Source organism: Podarcis pityusensis (genome assembly GCF_964106645.2).
Source record: "Podarcis pityusensis genome assembly, chromosome: 7".
NCBI lineage: Eukaryota > Metazoa > Chordata > Lepidosauria > Squamata > Lacertidae > Podarcis > Podarcis pityusensis.
In genome coordinates, this window is record NC_138031.1 from 14,026,175 (window position 1) to 14,053,323 (window position 27,149).

At 45.6% G+C, this 27,149-nt stretch overlaps 1 protein-coding gene across 23 annotated transcripts in view; it reads left to right on the forward strand.

The window, feature by feature from the left end:
* MTSS1 (MTSS I-BAR domain containing 1) overlaps window positions 1-27,149 on the forward strand; it is a 147,780-nt gene that overhangs the window by 72,119 nt on the left and 48,512 nt on the right. The gene's annotated exons all lie outside the window — the stretch shown is intronic.

A 27,149-nucleotide genomic window follows, 5' to 3' on the forward strand; every position in this document is an offset into this window, starting at 1 on the left:
GACTATGAGATGGGAACAGACGCACTGTCTTTGAGGCTAGTCTTTCCCCCCACTAGCTACAATGAGAATGCATCAAGGGCACTGGTTATCTCTTATTTTTCAATTTTAAATTAAGGGGGGGGGGATCGCTCCTTCATGAAAATATAAGTTGAAGTATGCCCTTAATTAATTTGCAGCAAAGGCTTTTCACTGGGAAGAAGGGGGAGGAATTCATTAATAAGAATGAGATGCATGTTCTTGCCGTTCCAGGGTCCGACTCCCAAACTCGGGTTTTCGTTGTCGGTTAGCATTGGTGTGTGTGTGTTTAAAATCTAATGAATCTTTGGTAACAAGCACCAGAGAACTCTCCTTTCCAAGAAGTCACAGTATTATTAAACATCTTGAAAGTTGCCCTTAAAAATAGCTCCGGGTCCTATTCTGATCAGTGTGGCTTTTCGTGCAGTGCCCTTTGAGATTCATTCTCTATTATCAAGAAATGTGGAAATTTTAAAAAGGGGAATCTCTGATGCAGGAGTTTGGAGATGGTTGCAACCATTGCATTAAATATTTGCATTGATTTTGTCACCTCTCTGTTGCTTCTTTTGTTTCTTATATTTTGCTCCGTTTCACAGTTAGAATTCTATGAAACGGAGTATATAAGAAATAAAAGAAGCAATAGAAATATAATTAAAAAGCAATACAGCACCTACTGCAGCGCATCACAACTGCTACAGCTGGCATTAAAATCGTGAAATGATCTGCCAAGACCCCCAGCAATTTTCAGGTCGTCTGTAGGGGGGGAAATCCTTAGAAGATTTCAGTTCACAAACAAGATGGTTTTATGGTGACAAAAGAGTTCCCAATACGCTACATCGGGTATAGGCAGTGTCACGTAGTGGTTAGAGTGTCGGAATAGGACTTGGGAGATCTGGGTTCAAATCCCCACTCGGTCATGAAGCTCACTGGGTGTCCTTGGGACAGTCACTGTCCCTCAGCCTAACCTACCTCCTAGGGATGTTTGGCGGGAATTAAATGTGGAGAAGGAGAACCACGTAGGCCACCTGGGGGGGGGGGGGAAGGCAGGATGTAAATAAATAAATTGTGCCCTCCAGATGTTGTTGTTGTTGTATAGTCGTGTCTGACTCTTCTTGACCCCATGGACCAGAGCACGCCAGGCACTCCTGTCTTCCACTGCCTCCCGCAGTTTGGTCAAACTCATGCTGGTAGCTTTGAGAACACTGTCCAACCATCTCGCCCTCTGTCGTCCCCTTCTCCTTGTGCCCTCCATCTTTCCCAACATCAGGGTCTTTTCCAGGGAGTCTTCTCTTCTCATGAGGTGGCCAAAGTACAGGAGCCTCAGCTTCAGGATCTGTCCTTCTAGTGAGCACTCAGGGCTGATTTCCTTCAGAATGGATAGGTTTGATCTTCTTGCAGTCCATGGGACTCTCCAGAGTCTCCTCCAGCACCATAATTCAAAAGCATCAATTCTTCGGCGATCAGCCTTCTTTATGGTCCAGCTCTCACTTCCACACATCACTACTGGGAAAACCATAGCTTTAACTATAAGGACCTTTGTTGGCAAGGTGATGTCTCTGCTTTCTGCTTTTTAACCACAACTCCCATCATCCCTGGCCATCAGCCATGCTGCCTGGGGCTGATGGGACTTCATACAGAGGGCACAACCTTTATGGAAAGAAGCATCACTTACCCCACTAACATAATTTTGGAAGTGGTTAGTTCTGGAGGGGAGAGAAATAAGGATGTGCTTTCTGTTTGAAGGGTCCTTCTTTGTTATTTTTACACGCATCAAATTTGGGTCCGTCGCTTGCATCCCATGTGTTTGGATAGCCCCCCTGCTGTAGCCCCCTCCTGCCACAATCCATAACTACATTGGAAGTGTCCTCTGTTTACCTCATTAAAAAAAAGGAACTGTCCCTGAAATGTGCTGACATTGCCATTGCTCCCTCAATTTCTATTCGCCATGCATTTTCTCACTGAAAGGCTTCCTCTAATCTATTTTTTGTTCTACTGTAAATGGCCAGTTCTCCTCCTGAAAGGCTCCGGTTTGGGGGAGGCTGGAGTTTTGGGTTCTATTTTTGGCCAGGCCACAAGGCTCCTTTGTTACCGCGGGCCAATGTTCATGGGGGCATGATAGAAAGCCCACTGAAATAGATAAGATGCTTCCTTTCTTCTCCTTAATGGGCAGGATCTGAATACCGAGCCCATAATCTGAAATAGTTTTCTTTCTCTTCCCCCTCAGATGGCTAATATCTACTTTGCAAAGGCTCATTAGTGCTTTTAGCCCTTGGAAGTCCTGAATGAGAAACAGGATAAATGTGCCATCAAAGGGGGGAAAACTGGGCTTGTTAAAACAAGGATTCTGCAAAGGTTTTCTCCCCCCCCCCCCAAGTTGTTTTCCTGTGTCCAATTTTTAGTTTGCAAGCTCTTTGAGCTAGGGACTTGTCCTCTGTAAAGTGTCATGCACGCTGATCGCACTGTATAAACGATAAATAATAGTAAAGTAAAAACCTTTGGCCAAAAAATATACTGGCCTGGCATTCCACACACCTCCATTATGGTTTGAAGAAGCTTTCCTGATCATTAACCTAGAAGGCAGGGAAGAAACTTGTTTCACTTAATTCACACTTCGCAAAGCAATATGCACACCAAAATCCTGTGAAGTTTATACTTCCCAGAAGATCCACCTGTTAGGAAGAAGTGTGCAAAAAGAAAAAGCATGCCTTAGTGAAAATGACAGATTCACCCATTCCCTGCCTAGCAGTGACCCTTTTTAGCCACGTGTGAACAGCAAGTGACCATTACAGACCTGTTCACATAGAATTTATAAGGGGCCGTCAAGCAACTTCTGGCTCTGTTGCTCAGCAGCCCGTTTTGTTTTTCTCATCGACTTTCCTACTGCTGAAGAGAGTAGCATCTGTTCATCTTAAGGCATCACCTTGTCTCTTTAGCAACAGGGTCAGAACTGAAGAAGACAAAAGGTTCAGCTGTGCATGTGTCCTCTGTTTCGTGTGTCCGTCTCTTTTCCAGTTTCTACCCAATGTGAGGGTAAGGTTGGCCTTAGTTTGCTCTTATCCACACAGACTCCTCCATCACCTCCTTAGAGACTCGTTACTCGCTTTCTGACCCAGTTCAGACATAAATAGACTCCAACTCTCGTTGGTGCAAAGAGTCGTCTTCCCGTGTGTTTGTGTGTTTATACAGTCATACCTCTTGTTATGTTTGCTTCAGGTTAAATCTTTTCAGGTTGCGTCCCTCGGCGACCCGGAAGAACCGGAAAGGGTTACTTCCGGGTTTTGCTGCTTGCGCATGCGCATGCGCAGATGCTCAAAGTGACGTCATGCGCAGAAGCTGCGAATCGTGACCCGCAGACGCGGGTCGCATTCTGCTCATGTTGCCAACGGGGCTCCAGAACGGATCCCGTTCACAACCATAGGTACCACTGTAGTTTTATAAGAACTTTAAAAGAATCTTTTCCAGTTTATTTGGGTCTCTTTCTGTTTGTGCCAAACCTGTAGAGAGAAGAAGAGGAAATTCTAAAGGAAGAACTGAAAACTGCTTGCTTGCTTGGTACAGCAGTCTGGCTTGCGTGATGTGCTCTAGAAAAGGCACACTAGCCTGCAAGGCAATTGCATAGTTACCGAAATATCCGTCAACATTAATATCTGCCTCTTGCTTTTCCTGCTGCTGCTTGTTAGCATCCTCGATTTTTTTTTCTCTCAGATGAAAGCCTATCCTACAGTTGCATGCTATCTGGGGTTTTTTTTTTTCTTGTTGGAGAAAGACAGATGTAAAGGGCGGTAGATGGAATTCTCATCTGCAGTGTTTGTTTGACTTCTAACCTTCCTGTTCTCCTTTGTCTTAAAGAGCACTGGGCTCAACCAAATCTCATCCTGTGAGCATAATATCCTTTCAAAATTAAAACTAGTCTCCATCTGAACAGAGGTCCAGCATTCAGTGGCTGGTTTGCAGTACCTTAAATAAAAGGTACTGTCTTTTTCTGAAGATGCATTTATGTCACCAATATAAATTTGTTCCCAGTCAGACCACAGCATAACGAGCATTCTACTGATTTGTGGCAAGGATATACTTTTGGTACGCCTTCACCTTAGAAGGATTCCTTTGTTGTGGTTGGTTTTCATTCCCTCTTCCACATTTGAACTTGGATCTGAGGGCAGATTTGATGCTCGGCTGAAAGAACCCGTGGACAAACTTCCCATAGAAATGAGTTTGGCTTGAGAGGAGAAATGATGTCATTTCAAAGGGAAAAGAGTTATAACAAAAAACTGCTTTCTGCCTGACATTTGACAACCTCTGGGGGAAGCTCAGTGGTAGAGCATCTGATTGACACCATCATGATCATCATCATTTCTATACCGCATGCAGCAAGTTCCAGGTTCAATCATTGATGTTTCCAGGAAGGGCTGGAAATATTAACTGCCCTGAGTCCCTGGAGCCCTGTTGCCATTCAGAGTGGGCAAAGTCAGCAGACCCGATCACCAGACCTTTTTTTGCCACACCATCCATTTGGTGACCTCGTTGCTTTAAAAGTCTTGACGTTCTTGGTCAGCTGCTCTTTCTTGGGGTCGGAAAATCGCATAGGCGCTGTAGCACAAAAGGCAGTATTAACTTGCGTTGTTTTCACAACCAAATTGGCCCCAAGTTGCTCCTTGTTTCATAGCAGAAAATATAAAGATCTTTCCTCCAGCACCACAATCCGATTCTCTCCACTGCCACCCCCACCGTGGCTGCTTTGGCACTGTTTTGAAAACAGCTCAGGGATTTCTGTTTACCCATCTTCCATGTCCACATTGCCGGGCCTTCATCCTCCCCAGAACAAAGTGTACCGAAGTTCCCAGCATATTGACAACTCAACAGGGTGGGAAGTTCACCCGGCAACACCCATTCTTTTACCCGGTTCCCACGTAATGCTAAGCCAAACCATGCTTTAGCACATAGTTCCTCCTCCCCTGGCCTTCCTGCAACTGCACTGCTGTAAGGGTCGTCCAAGCCCAACCTCATGGCTTGTCTCGTTCCAGCCTCAAACCATGTGCTGTAACGGAGAGGTAGGCTTGCGCTAGGTTGTGGTTTCACTTAGCATTACTTGCTAGTTGAATCTTTAAATCAGCAACTGTATCTGAAGGAAATGGGAGAGTTTCAGAAAAAGAGTGTATTTTAACATCCACGCGGAAAGGATGATTTCAGACACCACAGTGCCGTGTCAACAGTGGATGCAAGCTGATGCTCACGTATATTTCATTGCTGTGTTTGGGCGCCTCACTTCAGACAAACCCACTGTGAAATGAAGATTGGGGCAGTGGTACCACTGACCATTAGGTCCAGTCTGGGGTTGCGCCGCTCATCTCGCTTTATTGGCCGAGGGAGCTGGTGTGCAGCTTCCGGGTCATGTGTCCAGCATAACTAAGCCGCTTCTGGTGAACCAGAGCAGCACACAGAAACGCCGTTTGCCTTCCTGCCAGAGCGGTACCTATTTATCTACTTGCACTTTGACGTGCTTTCAAACTGCTAGGTTGGCAGGAACAGGGACCGAGCAACGGAAGCTCACCCCGTTGCAGGGATTCGAACCGCTGACCTTCTGATTGGCAAGCCCTAGGCTTTGTAGTTTAACCCACAGCGCCACCCAACGTCTTCAGATAAGTATGCATGCACACGAAAGCTCATACCAATAACAAATTTAGTTGGTCTCTAAGGTGCTACTGGAAGGAATTTTTTGTTTGTTTGTTTTGACTACGGCAGACCAACACGGCTACCTACCTGTAGGTGGTACCACTAGGCAGAGCAAAGCTGTTTGTGTGCCATGAGGTCTGATCAATAGTGTTACGATGAGGTCCAACTGCTAACCTGATCAGATAGCAAAACGCTTTTCTCCCTCTCTTATGCGGTGATCTTCTTTTATTTTAATTTTAAAGAAAACCCAGTTACCAGTATCTTGCATCATGTCCTTTATTGTTTGTTTTGGTTACGGCTGGCTTTGAATTACTGCATTTTAATATAACTTTGTATTACGCCACCCAGGGAATATTTCTTGGTAGCCGGGTACATGAATTAAATGGTAAGAAGTCTGCTTTGTCCCGTTTCTGGGACTGGTTTGAGACTCTCTGGACTCTTGTTATAATTGCCGTAATGCAAGGATGCTTCAGATACTTTTGAGCAAATGAGAGTGGAACCTTCCTTAATGGCCGGGGCAGAGAATTGGCTGCAGTATAGAGTGTTTACTGGACACAAGAAACAAACAATAAAAATGCACAATGAAAAGTGCTGTTTACCCCCCTCCCTCCCTCTATCTTTCCTCTCTGTGCACACACAATCGCAATTTGGCATCTTCATAGGCTGTTTTCTTTGGAATGGTTTTCCTTTGATGCTGTTCGATTTCAGTCCCTGGGTACGTGTATGCATGAATTCTTGTGCAAGAAACTTTCTTTTTATTTGATGAGCTGGAGGGCATAGTGTTCGCCAGTTCGCTTTCCCATCCCATCTTTATGCGTGTGAAGCAGAGTTAGGCCAGATGTTGCGAAGCACGTATCTTTGCTTAAACTTGCCTCCCCCCCTCCCACTCTTTGACAAATTGTGTGGAGCGTGAGGACTAATGGACAGGAATGAGCTTGCACTCAAAACTTAATTCTCATCCCTGACATAGATGCCCAGAGCTTTTTCATAGAGTTGTAGAGTTGGAAGGGGCCTTGGGGATCCAGTATACCTGAAGGAGCGTCTCCACCTCCATCGTTCTGCCCGGACACTGAGGTCCAGCTCCGAGGACCTTCTGGCGGTTCCCTCGCTGCGAGAAGCCAAGTTACAGGGAACCAGGCAGAGGGCCTTCTCGGTAGTGGCACCTGCCCTGTGGAACGCCCTCCCACCAGATGTCAAAGAGAAAACTAGCTACCAAACTTTTAGAACACATCTGAAGACAGCCCTGTTTAGGGAAGCTTTTAATGTTTAGTAGGTTGTTGTATTTTAGTGTTTTGTTGGAAGCCTCCCAGAGTGGCTGGGGAAACCCAGCCAGATGGGCGGGGTATAAATAATAAATTATTATTATTATTATTATTATTATTATTATTACAGTGGTACCTCTGGATACGAACGGGATCCGTTCCAGAGCTCCGTTCGTATCTAGAAGCAAACGTAACTAGCGACAACACGTCTAAGCATGCATGCGTCGCTTTTTGCCGCTTCTGTGCATGCGCGTGACATTTTGAGCGTCTGCGCATGCGCAAGCGGCGAAACCCAGAAGTAGCGTGCTCTGTTACTTCTGGGTTGCCACGGAGCGCAACTCGGAACGCGCTGAACCCGAAGTGCATTCAACCTGAGGTATAACTGTATTATTATTATTATTATTATTATTATTATTATTATTTATTATTATTATTAATTTTATTTTATTCTCATTCTCATCATCTAGTCCAACCTCCTGCAATGCAGGGAATCTTCTGCCCAATGTGGGGCTCGAACCCTCAAACCTGAGGCTCCGTAGCTTAACCGACTGAACTATGGACTTGATTTTTTTGTGGGGGGGGGAGAAGGTGGGGTGGAAAGGAGTCTTTGTGTCTGTACAACTGCAGGGATTTCCTGGTCACCTTCGGTGACCAGCTGAGTTGTTGGGTTCACTCCCATGCCGTGCTCCTATGGGGTCTCCCGCGAGAAGCAGCTGATCTGTGTTAAAAATAAAACAAAAGTTTTGTGTGCACCTTAAGAGGATGTCGAGTTTTGCAGGGAAAGAACCTTCCAACTTGCAAGTACCCTGAACTGCTTCTTCTTCACCACAAATGGAATCCCAAGGCTGTTTAGGTTTGACCTTCGGGCACAAAGAATTCAAAATTTCAAATAGGATATTTACTTTTGCTCCGGTCGTGTCATCTGATATTGCAGCGGTCTTGTTTTATTGCGTGTGTCTCTCAGATTGCTTGACTGCATCCAGCTGACTGAGACATTCTAAGGATCCGAAGGTGTTCTTTGCCCACCCCCTCTTCCTTTTTATTTATTCATTTATTTTTTTAAAAAGAAATCCTATGAAAGAATTTCATGGATATTTTGACTTCACGCTCCAACAGTGATAATTAGATATGTGACCCACTTTCATTCTGCTGGCTCATAGGGATAGTGCAACCTCATTACAAACACAGAGATTAAGGGAGGAAAGGTTTTGGATTTTGCACTATAAAATGTTCCTTTAGAAGATGCCCCAAAGAGCTCTGAGCTGCCTTGGCCACTGTGAGCGTGCCTTGCGTCCTTAAGCGACTGTTAAAAGAAGAGCTTCCTTGGAATAAAATCTATTAACATGCATCTAAAAGCCCTTTAATGTACATGGAGGGAAACGAAAGCTGCCTGTGTAGAAGTTGCTCGAATTCTACAGTCTCGGTTTATTTTGTCACTCGTCTCAGTTGCTTTCCTTGGGAGAAAACTGCGGCACAGAGATGGGAGTGCAGGCATTTGCATTCATAAGGCCCTGGGTTCAATTTCTACCTCTTTTATAAGTGGATCTGAAAAGTTATGGGCAGATTTTATTTGTGATTTTAGCGGGCACTGGAAGGGATTTTGCAGGTCAAGGGATTACTTTCATGTATGTACCGTATTTTCCGAATTATAAGACGACTGGGCGTATAAGACGACCCCCCCCCAACTTTTCCGGTTAAAATATAGAGTTTGGGATATACTCACCGTATAAGACTACCCCTCTTCCAACGCACACCAAATAAAAATTTAAAAAACCAGCCTCCAGTCCGGCTCGGAAATCTGCTCCACTTCCCAGTGGCCGGGGGCTTCTGGGGCCAATTTTCAAGCGTATTTCTGCTTCATCTAGAGAGCTTGGTGTCCTCTGATTCAATTTGCTGTCGTTTTGTCCTTTGGTGGGGAGTTGCTGCAGGAGCTGCTGCTGTAGCCGGCGTATAAGACGACCCCCGACTTTTGAGAAGATTTTCCTGGGTTAAAAAGTAATCTTATACTCCAGAAAATACAGTAGTTGGTTTTACTTTACAAATAGTTATATACACTGTAGAACTTTCTGTATACAATACATATACATAGATTGGGGGCGGATAATAAAACCCAGCACTGAAGGCAGAAAAGCTGTATTTATACTTTTTTACCCCAATCTGATGTAACACAGGAGAAACAGGAATCAGAATAGATTTGTGCTTCTTGTTCTATGTTGCTTCTGTAAGGCTCCGAATGCAACTTGGACATGTTTGCTGTGTTGACGTTGCTGTTATTTTGGCATCACATAAAGATGTATCTGTTTTCTCTGGCTTTTACGTTTAATTTTTTTTTAAAAGAGTGATAACGCCAAGGTTGCAGGTTTGACAGCGGCATATTCCTGCATTGTAGAGAGTTGGACCAGATCAGGGGTAGGCAACCTAAGGCCCGTGGGCCGGATGCGACCCAATCGCCTTCTCAGTCCGGCCCGCGGATGGTTCGGGAATCAGCGTGTTTTTACATGAGTAGAATGTTTCCTTTTATTTAAAATGCATCTCTGGGTTATTTGTGGGGCCTGCCTGGTGTTTTTACATGAGTAGAATGTGTCCTTTTATTTAAGATGCATCTCTGGGTTATTTGTGGGGCATAGGAATTCGTTCATATTTTTTTCAAAATATAGTCCGGCCCACCACATGGTCTGATAGACGGTTGCTGACCCCTGGACTAGATGATCCTCAGGATCCCTTCCAATTCTTACAATTCTGAGATTTTTATTCCTCTTTTCCATGTAGCTGTTTTCAGTTGTCTTTGTTTGCCGGTGCTTTTAAGAATGGTTTATCTGTTTCTTAAAAAATATATATATTGGGGGGGGGGGGAGTTTCATTTTACATTGTGCTCTGTCTTCCCATTTCTGTAACTGAAAGGAGGGTTGCAAATATTTTTAAAATTAAGAATAAATAAAGGTGTGCAGGCTTTCCCCACAGCAAGAGCTCACACAGATATGCAAATTCCATTTTGGATGTTGCTAAGAAGCATGAAGGGAAAGCACATTGTAGAAAGTTCACCTGCTCTTCCTGTTCCACCTGTATCGTGCTCAAAGCCACTCTTTTGTCTTCCACAACATGTGAATGAATAACCGAGGATAAATGAACCCATGCAGCATAGAGTCTGTTGAGTTGGATAAACAATCAGTGCAAGGTTATAATCAGTCGAGTTTTTAGGTGGGCCATTGGTCATGTGCTCATCCAGCAGGTTTTTGGCATTTTTCTTTTCTCATCTCTAGAAGAGCACTCATTCTTTTTTTGCTATACAATGGACGCTCGGGTTGTGAACGTGATCCGTTCGCAACCCGCGGCGTTCACAACCTGCGTCTGCGCATGCACAGGTTGCGATTCAGCACTTCTGTGCAAAGCACAATTTAGCGCCTCTGCGCATGTGCGACCGCTGAAACCCGGAAGAAACCCGTACTGGTACTTCCGGGTTTCGGCGGTCCGCAACCCGAAAAAACGCAACCTGAAGCAGCTGTAACCCAAGGTATGACTGCATTGCAAACCCAAGTTTCAAAAAAGCTTGCCATAATGTTTGTGGGTTGCCCCTCCATTGCACACATAGAAGACTCATCCGGTTCCTTTTGATTGCGAACAAGGGCTTGGAAGCCCTGCTACATATAGAAATAAACCCTTGCATTATTGATCTCAGTAGGCTTAAGCAGTAAGAATAATGGCGTCCACCTATACAAATTGGTCAGCCTCGTGCAAAGAGGTTTGAGTTTTTTCCACTGTTTTTGGTAGGGGACGAATGGGCAGTTGGGTAGACAATGGAGTCTGCTCACCCAGTATTCCTTCTCAGATGGTAATTGACTTTCTGCTTTTCTACTTAGGCCACTCTTGGGGAGAGAGGATACAAAACGCCTCAAATACAGTGGTGCCCCGCAAGACGAATGCCTCGCAAGACGGAAAACCCGCTAGACGAAAGGGTTTTCCGTTTTGGAGGTGCTTCGCAAAACGAATTTCCTATGTGCTTGCTTCGCAAGACGAAAATGTCTTGCGAGTTCCTGCGGGTTTTTTCCCCTCCCCCCCCTTTTCCCCAAGCTGCTAAACCGCTTATCAGCTGATGGCTAAGCCGCTTAACAGCTGATCGCTAAGCCGCTTATCAGCTGATCTTTAAGCCGCTTATCAGCTGATCTTTAAGCCGCTTAACAGCTGATCTTTAAGCCGCTTAACAGCTGATCTTTAAGCCGCTTAACAGCTGATCGCTAAGCCGCTTATCAGCTGATCTTTAAGCCGCTTAACAGCTGATCTTTAAGCCGCTTAACAGCTGATCGCTAAGCTGCTTATCAGCTGAGCCACTAAGCCCGCTAAGCCGCTAATACTGTAGCGCTAATCCGCTAAACCGCTAATGGGCTTGCTTCGCAAGACGAAAAAACCCGCAAGACGAAGAGACTCGCGGAACAGATTCTTTTCGTCTTGCGAGGCACCACTGTAGTTCGTGTTGTATTCTTGCAATCATAAGAGTTGTTGACGACACTTTTTTACGTTAATACTCATGAATAGTTAAACAATTCATTGTGTTCTTTTGAGGCTACCCGTAAGATCCCGTGGGTCAGTGAAATGGCTTTGCAAAACAGATTGCTTCCCAGCTATTCTGAAGTGCTTGAATTAATGCCTTTGAATGCACAACATTGTAGGTGTGCATCTGACATCTGTGTTTGTTCTAAATGCAGGAAGTGCCATGTCAGATGCCAAGTCGACCGCCCCAGAGGCTGGCTTGCAAAACCACATTTTTAGGTGGAGCTTTTGTTGATCTAAGCCAGTAATTTTTGGTGCTGTGTTTGCTACTGGTGTGTGTGTGTGTGTGTGTGTGTGTGTGTGTATGTGGATAGAGAAACTTGTTCACATTTGTCTCTGACGTGGCATTCTCTGCTGAGTTCAGGCTTGCATTCATTTCTCTGATCCCCACAGCTCTTTATATACGTTTGCGTCTGATGTGCATTCGGTTGATGACAGAGGCTAACCTTTTGTGAGATTTGGAAGGGAAGAAGAACAACCTTTTCAAACTCTATATACCACTGGAACCAGCAAATCATTAAAAAAATAAATCTGAAAAGAAGGGTGGATCGGACAGAATACGTGGAGAGCTTTTGCAAAACAATTTGATACATAGACTGCCTGGATAGCTCAGTTGGTTACAGCATGAGTAGGCAAACCACGGCCCGAGGGCCGGATCTGGCCCAATCGCCTTCTAAATCCAGCCCGCAGACGGTCCAGGAATCAGCATGTTTTTACATGAGTAGATCTCTGGGTTATTTGTGGGGCCTGCCTGGTGTTTTTACATGAGTAGAATGTGTGCTTTTATTTAAAATGCATCTCTGGGTTATCTTGGGGCATAGGAATTCATTCATATTTTTTTCAAAGTATAGTCTGAGGGACAGTGGACTGAAAAAGTTTGCTGACCCCTAGGTTAGAGCATGGTGCTGATAATCCAAGGTTGCAGGTTTAATCCTCGTCTGGGATAGCTGACCTGAAGGGATAGCTCTGTCGGTAAAGATATCCCTTACTCTTAATCTCACGGTTGTGGGTTCGAGCCCCGCATGAGCAAAAGATTCCTGCATTGCAGGGGGCTGGACTGGATGACCCTTGTGGTCTCTTTCAGCTCTACAGTCCTATGATTCTATGATTTATTCCTGCATTTCAGGGGGTTGGACTAGATGATCCTTAGGGCCCCTTCCAACTCTACAATTCCAGGAATCTACGATAACGTTCTTAGTTTTGTTTAATTAGGGTTAAACCACTGGCTTTGAGGCTACAAAACTGTGCACCCCTCCCTTCTGGATATTGAATTCCAGTTTCCCTAGCTCAGCTCTGGTTGCGTCACTTGCCATATTAACAATGGTCGAGGCAAGTCAGTGCAGAGAAGTTGTTGGGCCATCTGTCTCTGCAGTATATATTGGAAGCTTGAAAGAAAATGGGCACATGAGAGTGAGTGGAGAGAGGAGAATGTGCTGTCTTCCCAGTGGCGTAGCGTGGGGGGTGCAGGGGGTGCCGGCCGCACCGGGCGCAACATCTGGGGGGGGGCGCGCTCGCACTCGCAGCTCTCTGCCCCTACCTGGCTCACTCACTCTCTCTCACTGCAGTGCTGGCTGTGCGAATCCGATCCAAGCCACTGGGTCGCCGCCCACTGTGGAGGGGGTGGGTGCCAGGCGTGTGGTGCGGAGAGAGAGCGAGGGACTATCTGGGGGAGGGACAGTGCAGCGGCCGCCCAGCGCAGCGCTGAGCGCGGGAGAGAACCACACCAGACCAGAGGTCAGGCAGCAGCAAGAAGAAGCTGGCAGTGGTGGCAGGTTAGGGGTTAGGGGGCGCAAATTACTTGCCTTGCCCCAGGTTAGGGGGCGCAAATTACTTGCCTTGCCCCGGGTGCTGACAACCCACGCTACGCCGCTATGTCTTCCAGTTTTGCAGATGTTTCATTGCCTGGCCACCTGGGGGAATCCTTAGTCGCCTTAGGTCAGTAGTCATTTGCTAGCCTGTCTCCAAGCGAGCCAGGGCTCTGTTTCAGAAGTGAGATCACAGGCTATGTGCCAGTTGTCTGCAGGTCATCAGCTCTCTGCCTCAAGCCACAACTTAATGAGAAGCAGCAAAAGGATTTACCAGCTAGTTTTAGCTGATTTGGAAAACTCCATTTGCTCCCAACATTCTCACGTATTCATAAGGATAGGTGCTTCCTAATTCTTGCAATGCTTTTTCTTCTGAGATGAGGGTTTAAGGCCCGGAAAACGTTAACCATGTCCACATGCAGTGAAAGTTGTTTTCAAGGAAAGGGTAAAAGAGGTCAAACTTCATAAAACTTGCTGACCAGAGGAATGTTACTTGAGGTCAACTTGCGAAAGTTGAAATGCCAGAATGTGTCTTGCATTTCATTTAAGGAAGCGGAATTTGGAGGCGCTTCCCAGAAGTGGGAGGAAGAGGGAACATAAACCACCTGTTTGGAGAGGCCACAAGTCTGAAACAGCAAATGGTGCCTGAAGCAACAGTGTTTGAAAACCCCCCAGCTGCATACATTTTGCAGTGGAGTTCATTCTTGGTATTCGCTTGATGTTGCTTGGCTGTGAAGACAAATAATGTTGATAAGGGCTTATTTATTTTCCTCCAAGGAGCTTGGAAGTGGCCTGCATGGTTCTCTTCCTCCCCATTTGATCCTCGCAACAACCCTGTGAAGTAGGTTAGGCTGATAGATAAGTGACTATTCCAAGGTCACTCAATGAGTTTCATGACTGTGCAGGGACTTGAACCCTAGTCTCCCTTGTGCTAGTACAACACTCTAACCCAGGCTTCCTCAACTTCAGGCCTCCAGATGTTTTTGGCCTACAACTCCCATGATCCCTAGCTAGCAGGACCAGTGGTCAGGGATGATGGGAATTGTAGTCTCAAAACATCTGGAGGGGCTGAGGTTGAGGAAGGCTGCTCTAACCACTACAACCAGGCTGGCTCTCAGGTGCCTTGGGGAATCCTTTTCTAGTTTACACCGCTTTCGTTTCGGCTCTCCATATTCTGCCTCTGCTCCAAGGTGCCCAGAACTATTGTTGTTGTTGTTTAGTCGTTTAGTCATGTCCGACTCTTCGTGACCCCATGGACCAGAGCACGCAAGGCATCCTTGTCTTCCGCATTTTGGTCAAACTCATGCTGGTAGCTTCGAGAACACTGTCCAACCATCTCGTTCTCTGTCGTCCCCGATCACTGCCTTGTCTTGGCGAAGGGGCTTGAATAACTCAGAGAAGCCATGAGCTATGCCGTACAGGGCCACCCAAGATAGACAGGTCATAGTGGAAAGTTTAGACCAAACGTGATCCACCTGGAGGAGGAACCAGCAAGCCACTCCAGTATCCCTGCCAAGAAAACCCCATGGACAAAGACAGCAGGCCCAGAACTACTACGACTATTCTAAAAATTTTCTAGGCACCTTACAAAGATGAGTGGGTGACACTGGAGTAGAACTCCCAACAACCCTTGTTGGATGTGGAGTCCTAGCACATCTGGAAGTCTGGAGATTCGCCAGTCCTGCTCTAGAGCTTAGCTCTGAGTCATGTTTTCAGACCCAGCACACTCTGCTGTGGGTTAACTTTTGCTTCCTGGTCTGTGTGCTACTTGCAGAAATTGGTCCTCCCCCCAGCGTCGTCCCACAACATAGTGCTGTTGTTAATTCTTCAGAGCGGCGTCCTGCAGCAGGGGTGGGTCTACGGATGGATAATTCAAAGCATTAAAAAAGGCCTTTAGGAGTGCATGAAAGCGAGATTTTTCAAAGCACCTGAGGGGGGTGTTAATGTACACGAATCCGCCTGCTCCTTTTGATGTGGTAATGGAGGAGCAATTTAAATATGTTGATGCATACAGGGTGGGTCTTATTGTTGCTGGATGGGTGCGTTCTCTCCCCAAAGTGGGGGGGATCATGATGCACCCGTAATTGTAGCTAAACGAACATGGCTGGCTGGCTGGCTCTTGGGCAGACTGAACCTAATTTGTCACAGCTGTCAGGACGATCATGTCATGTTGGATGCCTTTGGGGGAGGACTTGCAGCCTGGAAACTCGGCTAGCATTTATTGAGATGGAACTGGGAAGTAATATGGAATATATGCTGACCTTAGGATTCGTGTAGGGGTTTGTTCCCCCCCCCCCTTTCTCCCCCAACCCCACTTTAATCACTCGCTGTGTCCTTATAAGTGACAGCTGATTTAATGAACTGTAGCTGCATGGGACTGGAACTTGATAGCCTGAGACGATAGCTGGTCTACCGCAAAAGCCTCTTCCATTTCCATAGAGGTTTAGATGGTCTGCATAAAGCAGCCAGCTTGCTTTGTTTATACCTTATACTTAGAGAAAATCTGAAAATATGTTAGTCTCTCCCTGCTCTTTATTTAATGCCCCTTAATTAGTAGGCATTAAAACCGAGGTGGGGATCCTATGACCAGCCAGATGTTACTGAACTACGATTTTCATCATCCCTGGCCGTTACCCATGCTGGCTGGAGCTGATAGGAGCTGGCACCCAACAGCAGATAGAGGACCAGTCTTTGCTTAAAGATTACTTTATGACTAGCCAATGGGTATCAAACCCTTAATGACTAAGTGTCTTCCCCTGCATGTGTAGGCAGGCTCTGGCAGATTGAGTGTGCGAGACCAAAAAGTGGGTCCAGGGTCAGTGAGGGGCAGGTGGGGCTCATCAACCTGGGAAGGTAGCCCATCTGGGAGAAGGAAAACTCTGATCCTAAACCTCCGCTGCCTTGCGGGATATCTTCAGGAGAAGAAAAGGCAAGGAGGAGTGGAAAGTGAGGACACCACCTTGGAGAGGGACCCAGGTGGAGAGGTGGATTTCAGGACCATGGTTAGCGATCTGCGGCTGCGATTGAAAATGCAAGTTGTCTCAGCAGTGTCCTGGAACAAATGGGCTGTATTTAACGAAATGTTATACAGAGTACACCCATTTAAAATAATGGATCTAATTTAGTCATGGTCATTAAATTTTAGTGGGCGTACTCATGTGACTACAACCCATTGGCAGATCTCTACAGCCTGGGCTAGGTAGCTGGATCTGGTCAGTTAGAGGGGCTGTTGCCTTCCTCTGCATACACTTGACTTATTTTAGGCCCTGGGGTTTCAAGCTATGGGGATATCTCCTCTAGAGCTTTTCTGATTCTCTAAGGAATTTGTGGACCAATCAGCTGTGTGGTGGAAGAGGGGTCTCTGTGCTACTGAGGGAGGAGATGAGGGCCCCAGTGACCGTGGCTCCCCATGGGAAGGACCAGGGAGTAGACCCACCTCCCCCTAAGTCAGAGAAATATCTTGCCTCTGTGTGTTCTTGTTCTGGAGCCTTAATATCCCAAAGACTCTTTTCATCTTCAAAAGGATTCAGCCTGCTCAAAGAAGTGAAGCTAAATTTCATAATAACAGACAGGCAGGTTCACTTTCATCATTCCTTGTTTAACTGAGGGTCCAGCAGACAAGAGCAGCACAACAATGCTATAGTCCATTAGACACGGATGCATGTTAGTTGTGTCAGCGGTACAAAGATTATTTCATCAATAGGCAATCTTATCTGCAAAAAAGCTATTTTTAAATCAGAAGCAACAGAAATCTGATTCCTGTCAGTACTGAGATGAGTAAATGGAAGAGATAGCGCTGTGGTCTTGTCGGGTGCTGCCAAAAGGAAAGGAAAGATCTTGCGCTTAAATAGGGCACCATCTGCTTTAAAAAGCCCACATCCAGTTAAAATCAATTATGCAAACGTTTTTAGAGTGTGGTGTTTTATTTATTCCAAAGTTGCTTCTCACTCTTCCTCCTAGGGAGTCCTATGCGAAGGCACAGGGGAAGTAGTTCATTTTGTCCTCGCTACAAGCTTGTGAGGTCTGTCTAGCTGGGAGAATCATGACTTGCTCCAAGGCCACCATCTCAGCTTCATGGCTGAGCAGGGATTGGGGCCTTGTATTGAGTTGGTACTCCAGCATCACTCTGCATCCATCTCAACCATTCAAATTTTCTTGTATACGGTTCTCTAACCTGTCATGTATTATATGAGCACGATGCCATTTCCGTTATCCAGGGTGCAGTAGTTCGCCACGATAAATAAGTAAGAGTTTGGCGAGACCAAAGTATCTACTGTGCTGCTGCCCAAATTTTCTTTACTTGTTCTGCTCAGAAAAATTGACAGCGTTGTTGTTCTCAATGTGACTTAGCCAGATACCTCATTGTCTATTCCTGCTTTTCCAATTGGGATGCCAGAACAGCAACTCACTCAGAGGCACAGTGAGTTTGTTCCATTCTTTGACCTGCACATTCCTTAAAGACAGATGGGGAACCTTGTAACCCATAGAAGTTGTTGGATATGAGCTCCCTTCGGCTCTAGCCAGCCTGGCCAAACTTTGGGGGGATGATGGGAGTTGTAGTCCGGCAGCCTAAAACTTTTTGGGTTTCAGAGCGAAGTGTGCCCTGTGCTTCTGTGCTGTTTGAAACAGAAGAGTTTTTCCTTAAGGGTGATGAGAGGCAAAATGTTTGTGGGCTTGGAATTCCCTTGACTGCCTTTTTCATCTGCTCAACCAGCAGCAATTGCTATCTGCTTATGGGCTCGTTGGGATGGTGCCTTAGCAATTCAAAATAGGACTTGCCTCGGCTTCAAAGATAACTGCCCAGCTTTTAAGCACATAATTATATCAAAATAAAACTTGCTTCCTGCAAAACCAGTACCATGAGTCCTCCCTTTTTGAGGCTTCTGGGGGTATAGGACCATTTTTCTTTAAATGGCAACTTAAGAGTTTCTATTGGATAAGCTTGGTGAAAGAAAGAAAGAAAGAAAGAAAGAAAGAAAGAAAGAAAGAAAAAAAGAAAGTGTTTTTCAGCATATGAAGGGAAAGGCTGTAGCTGAGCACCACATGGTCCCAGATTCAATCCCTGACATCTCCTGGTAGGGCTGGGAATGTCCCTTGTCTGAAACCCTGGAGAGCTTCTGCCAGTCAGAGTGGACAGTGTTGAGCTGATGGACCCAATGCTCTTTATCAGTATAAGGCAGCTTCCTATATTCCCAAGTTTAAACTAGTTCCCCACCCAGAAGACTGGTTAAAAATCAACTAGTCAAATCAATTTTATTTGTACGCCACCTTTCCAAAGTTAAAACCATGTTCAAGGCGGCTTACAACATATTTTTAAAAAATCACATAACTACAAACATAGCCAACATAGCTCAGTCGGTAGAGCATGAGACTCTTCATCTCAAGGTTGAGGGTTCGAGATTCACGCTGGGCCAAAGATTCTGGTGTTGCAGAGGGTTGGACTAAGTGACCCTTGTGGCCCCGTCCAACTCTACAATTCTGCGAGTCCGTAGCAAAAGTAGTCATAAACAAAATCGATCAGTTTCAACACAAATCATAAGATCCAGAGCTAAAGATACCAAAAATTAACATCGACAACAGGAACAACCCCCAAAACAATTCCTCAATTCAAGAGTCTGATCAGCAGCCTCAGCTTTTTGTAGCTGGAGTCAGTCCCCAGCCAGGTGAGAAAAGGCCTGTATGGGAGGGAACCAAGCCTTCCAGAACTCACAGCCAAGATGGTCTCTGGAGTTGGTAGTTTTGATGAGGGTGCCAAAACTCCAGATATTTTTCTCATTTGCTTCCTGAAAGATCAGCGTGGGGGGGATTTTAATCTTAGATTAAAGCTTCAGTTGATTAACTGGTGAGATGCATCGATTTTCAAAGCTTGCCCTTTATTTTCAGGATTAATGCCTCTAGGCTTAATATTCCCCTGTAACCTGTTTTGAGGCTTAATTTCCCTTGGGGATGTGTGTATCACTCCTGTTGAAAACTCTGTGTGTAAACCCATCAGTGCTATTGCGAATACAACAGCTCTGCTGGGACCTTTTTTTCTGCCATTATTTATTACCTGTGTTCCCACCAGCGGATTCTAATGGGCTGTTAAAAGAAGCTTCTCAGCTTACACAACAATGTAATATATTTCTTAATGGAGATTCTACCCTCATGGAGTTGAAGCCCTTTATTCCCTTTCTTGAATCAGCTCTCTTTTCCACAGTTAGATAAATGAGAATGAGGAGACTTCCGGTGGCCCTAGATGGCCTTAATTACTAAAGAGGAGAGCTTTCTGGAATTTGAGAGTGTGTACATGGGTTGCAGGGAGGAGAAGTCAGAATTTGTTGGGGGTAAGTTGCTGAGACAGTAGAGCAGAGCTAGTCAACATGGTGGGGCCTCCAGTTATTGCTAGACTGTCCCTTCCATCGTACCAAAATCTCATACCCTCCAACCTTTATCCGATGAAAATAGGGATGTCCTTAGATTATACTGAATTGGCCAGATTAACAGAGACAATTAGGGGACAACCTAGACCAGAATTCCAAAAAGAATGGGGAAAATGCAGAGAATACTTTACCAAACAGTGCCCCAAAGTATACACCTGGACTTGTTTTGATTAATTTCTATAGGAGACTTTGCGGGGGGGTTTAAGTCACAGTTAGGAAAAACTGTAATAATCGCATATAAAAGGAGCAGTACACAAGAAGTAAATAAGGAGGCCATTTACAGGATAAAGGAAGTCTTTTATTTTTATGTTATGTGTTCTTTGTGTAAGGGGATAGGAGTTTAATTTTGATAATTAAATTGTCAATGGTGGTGGGTTTTTTGTTTGTTTGTTTGTTTGTTTGTATGTATGTATGAGTTGTTGTGGACTATGTTGTAAATAAAATAAAAAATTTTAAAAAAGAAAGAAAAGAAAATAGGGAAGCCCTATTCCACAGTAATAATAATCAGACTGGGTTGCCCCAGCCACTCTAGGCGTCTCTCTCTCCCTCTCCTCTCTCTCTCTCTCTCTCTCTCTCTCTCTCTCTCAAATTTAAACCCTTCCCTATACAGGGCTGCCTTCAAGTGTCTTCAAAGGGTTGTATAGTTACTTATCTCTTTGGCTTGGGAGTTGCATAACTCCATACTCTCCAACATTTCTCCAGTGAAAATAGGGACATCCTAAGGAAAAGCAGAGGGTCGTAGGTGGCGCTGTGGGTTAAACCACAGAGCCTAGGACTTGCTGATCAGAAGGTCAGTGGTTCGAATCCCGTGACGGAGTGAGCTCCCATTGCTTGGTTCCTGCTCCTGCCAACCTAGCAGTTTGAAAGCACGTCAAAGTGCAAGTAGATAAATAGGTACTGCTCCGGCGGGAAGGTAAACGGTGTTTCTGTGCACTGCTCTGGTTCGCCAGAAGCGGCTTTGTCATGCTGGCCACATGACCCGGAAGCTGTACGCCGGCTCCCTCGGCCAATAAAGCGAGATGAGAGCCACAACCCCAGAGTCAGCCACAGCTGGACCTTATGGTCAGGGGTCCCTTTACCTTTTTAAGGAAAAGCGGGATATTCCGGGATCAGAACAGAAACCGGGACGGCTTCTGTAAATCCTGGAGTGTCCCTGGGAAAGAGAGACGCTTGGAGTGTCTGAACTCTTGACAGTGCTAGTGGGGGCACATTGGATTGGGGGGTCCAACAACCACTGGATGGTACCTTGTTGGCTATCGCTCCACTAGAGGATTGTTTCATGGTGTATGTAACTGTGTCTTATTGGCACCTGCCATTGGGTGGAAGGAAATAATACGGAACCATTGGAAATGGCAGGATCTGAGTTGTGAAAACTTCTTCCTTCCCGCAGACTTTTGTTTTTTAAAAAATCATCTTAGCATCTTAGCTCATGCTTTAAACATAATTTACCTGCGTTTCTGATCGACGGGGAATGAAACTTGCTAGCCTTTTAAATTTTGTCTGGCTTGCTGCAGTTGGTTTTGTTATAGCTGTTTCTTATTATGATGGATGCTTTACAATTTATATTGCATGTCACCCAGGGACTGTGGTATAAGGTGGCTGATAAATTCAATTCATAACATATTAATAATAAAATTACATTAGGAAGGGGGAGTTGGAGACACAGAACTACTCGTCTTTCATAATGTCTGGTTCTACCTCTGGGAGGTTCTGGTAATAATAAAATATAGTGGCTTCTATTGTTGTTGTTTTATTGGCAATTCAATTAGACATACTTGCATAGAAGGTAAACACTGTTCTTTGGTGAAGTGTGTTCAGGCCTGTCTTTTTTACTTCTTAGGAGGCAGGATGATAGAGTATCCTAGGCTGAAAAACATTTCCTGGTTTATTATATATCTGATGGAGAGTTGCTGTGATTCCTCTATCATGGCCTCTTCTGCCTTCCTGTCGTTCCAAGATTTGTGAATGGGCTGGGAGAGAACGGGTGTGTTTGTCCATGAAACTTTGTACTGGTAGGGAAAGAAACTTGTTTCCAGGTGTTCTAATCACAAACAGAAACCTGACTCCTTAATATCCTCTGCTCAAATCCTCCTGGGGCATCAGCTGTGCTACTACTGAGAATGACTGCTCACGCACAGCCAAGTCCTCGGTTGACTTCAATATTAGAGTCACGGCTTGTCTTCTCCAAGGCAAGGAATGACCTTAGCTCAGTTTTAGGGAATATCCTTTGCATGCACAGGGTCCCAGGATTGTTCCCCGACATCTCAAGGTAGGGCTGGGAAAGATCCTTGCCCAAAACCTTGCAGTCACTATTGGCAGTACTGTAACGAGCTAGGTTCGTGTTTCTCAAACTTGGGTCTCCAGCTGTTGTTAAGACTTTGATTCCCATAATCCATAGCTAGCAAGACCAGTGGTCAGGGAGGGTGGGAGTTGTAGTCCAACAGCAGAAGCTGGAGACCCAAGTTGGAGAACCATGGGAACTAGATGGACCAAGATGGTCTAACTTGGCATAGAATCATAGAACTGTAGAATTGGAAGGGACCACGGAGTTCATCTTGCCCAACCTCTTGCAATGCAGGAATCTTGTGCCCAATGTGTGGCTCAAACCCATGACCCTGACATTAAGAGTCTCCTGCTGTACTAACTGAGCTATCTATGAGGAAGCTTCCTCTTCTTCTGGGGTGTGGGATCTTGGCCGTGAAACTGTATACCCTAGAGCAGTGGCGTTCCACTCTTGTCCCTCAAAGGAACTCTTCTCGCATTGACCTATCTATATTGCATTGTAGGAGATTTGGGAGGCATATTTTAGGGCACACAGATGTTTCACAGCAGGACATTAGCCAGACCTCTCAGACCTCACCGTCGTGGGTGTTCTTCCTGTGAATTGCACGGTAGTGGTGAGCAGAACAGCTTCTGGACAAGCACACGTTAAGTCATGTTTTCATGAGCGGAATTCAGGATAAGTTCCCAAGGGGTCCCGGGGTTCCTCTGAATGGGGCCAGAGCAAGACATTCTGCTGTTTTGAGCAGGAATAGACGAAGGGAAGCAAAGCATTGTGTTTTCTTCAGTTGCCTGAGTCCTGTTCTCGACGACTTCAGCTTTGTCATTTTTGGGTGGGGTGTCGGAGATATCTGGTGTTGCTTCCTGCTGACCTTTTAGGCTGCTTGGACAAAGAGGAGGAAGCGTCTGGGGTTACGTGTATAGTCTTTCCTGGTTGAATTGTGAAAGGCTTCTGTTGGGTTGGGAAGCAGCTGTTTTGACAAGTCGGTGCTGCAGCAATTGCTGGGCAGGAAATTAATCACCCTTCTGACGAAACTGCTGGGTGGACTTCAGATATTCCAAGAATAGAGGCATCCCCACCCCACCCCCCTGGGTGGATTTGGATGCAAGACCTGGACCCAAAGCTGTTCATGTTCCTTCCTCTGCAAAAAAAAATTCCAGCGAAATACCTTGAACCAAAAGATGCTCAGGATCTGGGTTTTGGGTTTTTCCTGTCCTTTGCATTGCTTTTCTTGCCTCGAGGCTGAGTCACGGTAGAGAGAATCACTCCCCTTCTCTTCTTCCCCAAACTGTGAACGGAGCACAGTTTGACTTAGCCCCCGTTTATCACTTACGGAACCGTCCGCTGCCTCCCTGGTCTTCTTCAGACAAAGTCTCCCGTCTCACCCTGATCCGGCCTGACCCTGCTAAGCTTTGCAAGGTGAAATGAGACTGCAGCCAGCGGGAGTGTGGTCGCAGTAAACAAAATGGGAGGATGCTAAAAGCATCTAATTGAATTACCGTCCTTTGACGATGATGCGGTGACTCAGAGTGAGGCAAGTCACCTGCTGCTGTGTCTTCCGCTTTCTGCTACCTATAGCGGGCTCGCGGTTAAAAACATTTCAGAGGTCATTGTTATGAAGATTGCTGGAGTCCCATTGTTTTGCCTCTAAAGGCATCCTAAGGTGCATGCAAATAAGAAGGTTGGAGCAATAGCACTGTACGAAGGAAGGTGCAAATAGACTTCTTGTTTTACTCTTTAAGGCTACTCTGTTGAAATGCTTTATTTACAAGTCTACAGGTGGAGCATAGATAGAGTCAAACAGTATGGCACATGCACCCCATAAGAGATATATCTTCAGAGGGTGTCTTCAGCCTTCAGCTAACTCTCTGCATCTGCCCCCCAAAATCTTCTTTTTCTTTCACACATGCACATTCCATTTTCTCTCCACGTAGCAAGAATTCACCTTTCGCAGGCTCTGGAAACTTTTCCGTTTATAACACTCTGTGTCAAGGAACTATCTCTGAGCAAATTTAGTTTTAATAAAGAGAGACCCACTGACCAGACCCTGCTTTCAACCCGTAATTTGCTAAACCAAAGGCATCTGATAGGCAAGCCTACCTCTGCTGCAAGCCAGCTATCACAGTGTTCCAGCTTTGCTCTTGTATGGCTGTGTATTTTAATTTGGCACAAATTGATAACCTTTGAGGATTTGCTTGTGTGCTTCGGCAGAGCAACATATATTACCCCGTGGCTCTCTTTCTCAAGTGTGCATGGTGGCAGTACCCTGAGATGGAGAATGCTCTCCTTTGGCTCTGTGCAGACAGTACTTTAAAAAAAATATTTATTGGAGATGTCTACTGGCTTAGGTCATTCTTTCTTGGCCAGCGTTAGTGTGTGCTTCTCCATAAGTATAGGATGTTCCAAGAAAATAATATAGTATTTTCTGGTCCTTGGAGGGGTTGCCAAAGGAAATGCTTCCTTCTGTAAACAAAGGAGCTTATTTTTTCTAACAAATGTGGGTCAGTGAATGGGTAAGTCCTGGAGGTTTCCTTTTGATGTCACCGCCCTGGTGTTGAGTCAGCTCAAAGTTGGCTCTCTGAGAACGTTGCAAGTTTGGCTGTTCCTTTTAATAACTTGCCATGGACGGGATTAAGAGTCAGTCTCGGAGACTGCATGCCGTGTAAACAGTTGACATACCCTCTTGATGTTGCTTTCGGTAGGGAGCAATTTGCATTTAGTCACTCGAGGAATAAATCCAAGCGTTGATTTGGAGCACATGTCGTCATGCAAGGTCCTGGGATCGCAAGCTGCCTGCTCTCCAAGGCTAAAGGGCTTGTGGGCAGCGCCAGCCTGGCAACTGCTGTTTGGAGAGATGGAAAGGCAGTCACGGCCAGGGAGGACAGAAAGAAGAATGAGAAAGGAATAGCTGAGGGCTCCTCAAAACCATGTCTGATCCGTAACACATTTTCTCCCTAGTTCATGGACAGGGTTTCTGCTCAGTTTGCTGGAGGTGGTTCAAGACCAGCTTCCTCTTTCTAGAGAACTCTCTCGCCCACATCACAATATCGAAATGGGCAGAACTTTTCACTCATGGTGGGCTGAGGCTAATCAGATACCACCACCAGCAGCTTATGGCTAGGACTGCAATATTGCCATCGCAGAGGCTGCTAGAATCATAGAATCTAGTCCAACCCCCTTGTCATCCTGTGTGCAGCCCTCTGTTAGAGCTCATGCTTCCCATGCAAAAGGTTCCAGGATCAGTCCCCAGCATCTCCAGGCAGAGTGAAGGCAGACTCCTTCCTGTCTGAAACCCTGGAGAGCAGCTGCCAGCCAGTGCAGGCCTGGCTGATACGACTTGGTTATAAGCTAGGCTTCCTGTCCACAAATAGTTTTACCCTTTGCGTTTTGGTACCGAAGGATGTTTCCAAATACCTTCCTGCCACAGCCGAGGTCGGAAAATTAATGGAACCTCGAGCAACTGACCAAGGGGTGGTGATTAAGGCTCCTAAAAACGTGGTGCTCTTGCCTAGGTGTCTGGGGGAAAACTTTGCTTCCATTTTGCCATCTTGCCTTTGCTGCAGCGCATCATAACATCTCCACAAATATTTCTTGAAGGGGCAATACAATGAGATTAAAATGCTTAATCAAGCAGGCTTTCTCGCACTGTAAAACGGGTGCCTCCGTTGGTTATTTTATCTTTTGCTGTAGTTTTTAAAGGACCGTCTTGCCTTTGTAATTGAGTCGTTTGTTTTAACGTGTACAGTTTGCTGCAGTTTTAGTGCTGTATTAAACAGCAGATGGATGGATTGAGTGCACCAATTATTTTGTTAAGAATGTGCCTCTGCGTTCTGCGCAGAAGAAATGACATCTCTGCTGATTCGTAAGACAAAATCTTGAGCACTGGGAAGATGTCATTGTTGCCACGGTGGTGTTATGATTCTGTAATCCTGCGCAGTTAATTGGGAGAAACCCCATTAAACACAGCGGGACATTTCTGAGTGATCATGCTTAGGATTGGACCGGAAATGTATGTTCAGCTCATTCAAAAATACAGTCATATCTTGGGTTACAGACGCTTCAGGTTGTGTTTTTTTTGGGTTGTGGACCGCTGAAACCTGGAAGTACCGGAATGGGTTACTTCCAGGTTTCGGCGGTCACGCATGCACAGAAGCGCTAAATCGCACTTTGCGCATGCACTGAATCGCAACCTGCGCATGCGCAGACGCGGGTTGTGAACGCTGAGGGTTCTGAACGTGCACCCCACACGGCTCACGTTCGCAACCCGTGCGTCCACTGTATACATGCTTATTAAAGTGTACAGGACTTCTTCCTGAGTGCACAGTGTGCTATGAAAATAATAATGAACACATTTATTCCTTGCCATTCACCCTTCCTCTCCCATATGTCTTTGGTTTTTTTTTTTAAAAAATACTTATTTAGAGAACTTGTATATCACTTAACATTTTCGGGGGCGGGGGAGAAACCCTCTTAAGCTGTTTACAAGTATCGTAAAATATTACCAAACCAGGAAATGACAAATACATAATAAAAAGCCCCCAATGCCTTCAGCAGCTGAACAGGACAACCCTCTTAAGCACCAGACAAGACCTGAGTAAGCAGGTAGGTCAGAGATGGGGGACACGTGGCGCTTCAGAAGTTCCCAGCAGGCCCCTTCAGCATGACCAGTAGTCAAAGATGATGGGAATTGTAGTCCAGCAACAGCTAGAGAGTCACAGCTTCCCCACACCTGAATTAGGCTTTAAACAGTGTTCCTTACCTGTCTAGAAGCAAAGTCCTGCCCAACGGCTCACAATGACTCTAGATTGCCACCCCCTGCTGAAGGCTCTTTATTTCAATGTAATCACCTATGTCTTAGGCATGTTAGACAGAATATGAGTGACAAATAGCTGTCTGCCTTAAAATAATTTAAAATATAAAGGTGCTACACCCACAAGTGTACCTGATTGGACCCAGTCCAGAAATCAGCCTTGATAAAGGTCTGACCCAGTTCTTGAGAGATGCTCTAGAAATGGCACGTTTCCAAGCAGACAGAATTTTGTCGGCTTGGCATAGACATTCCACGTACTCTCTTCTGTCTGAACATGTGGTATTAATAAAATGCTGTTCTAAGAATATGATGGGAAGTGGCCACGTCAGGTGCACTGGTAAA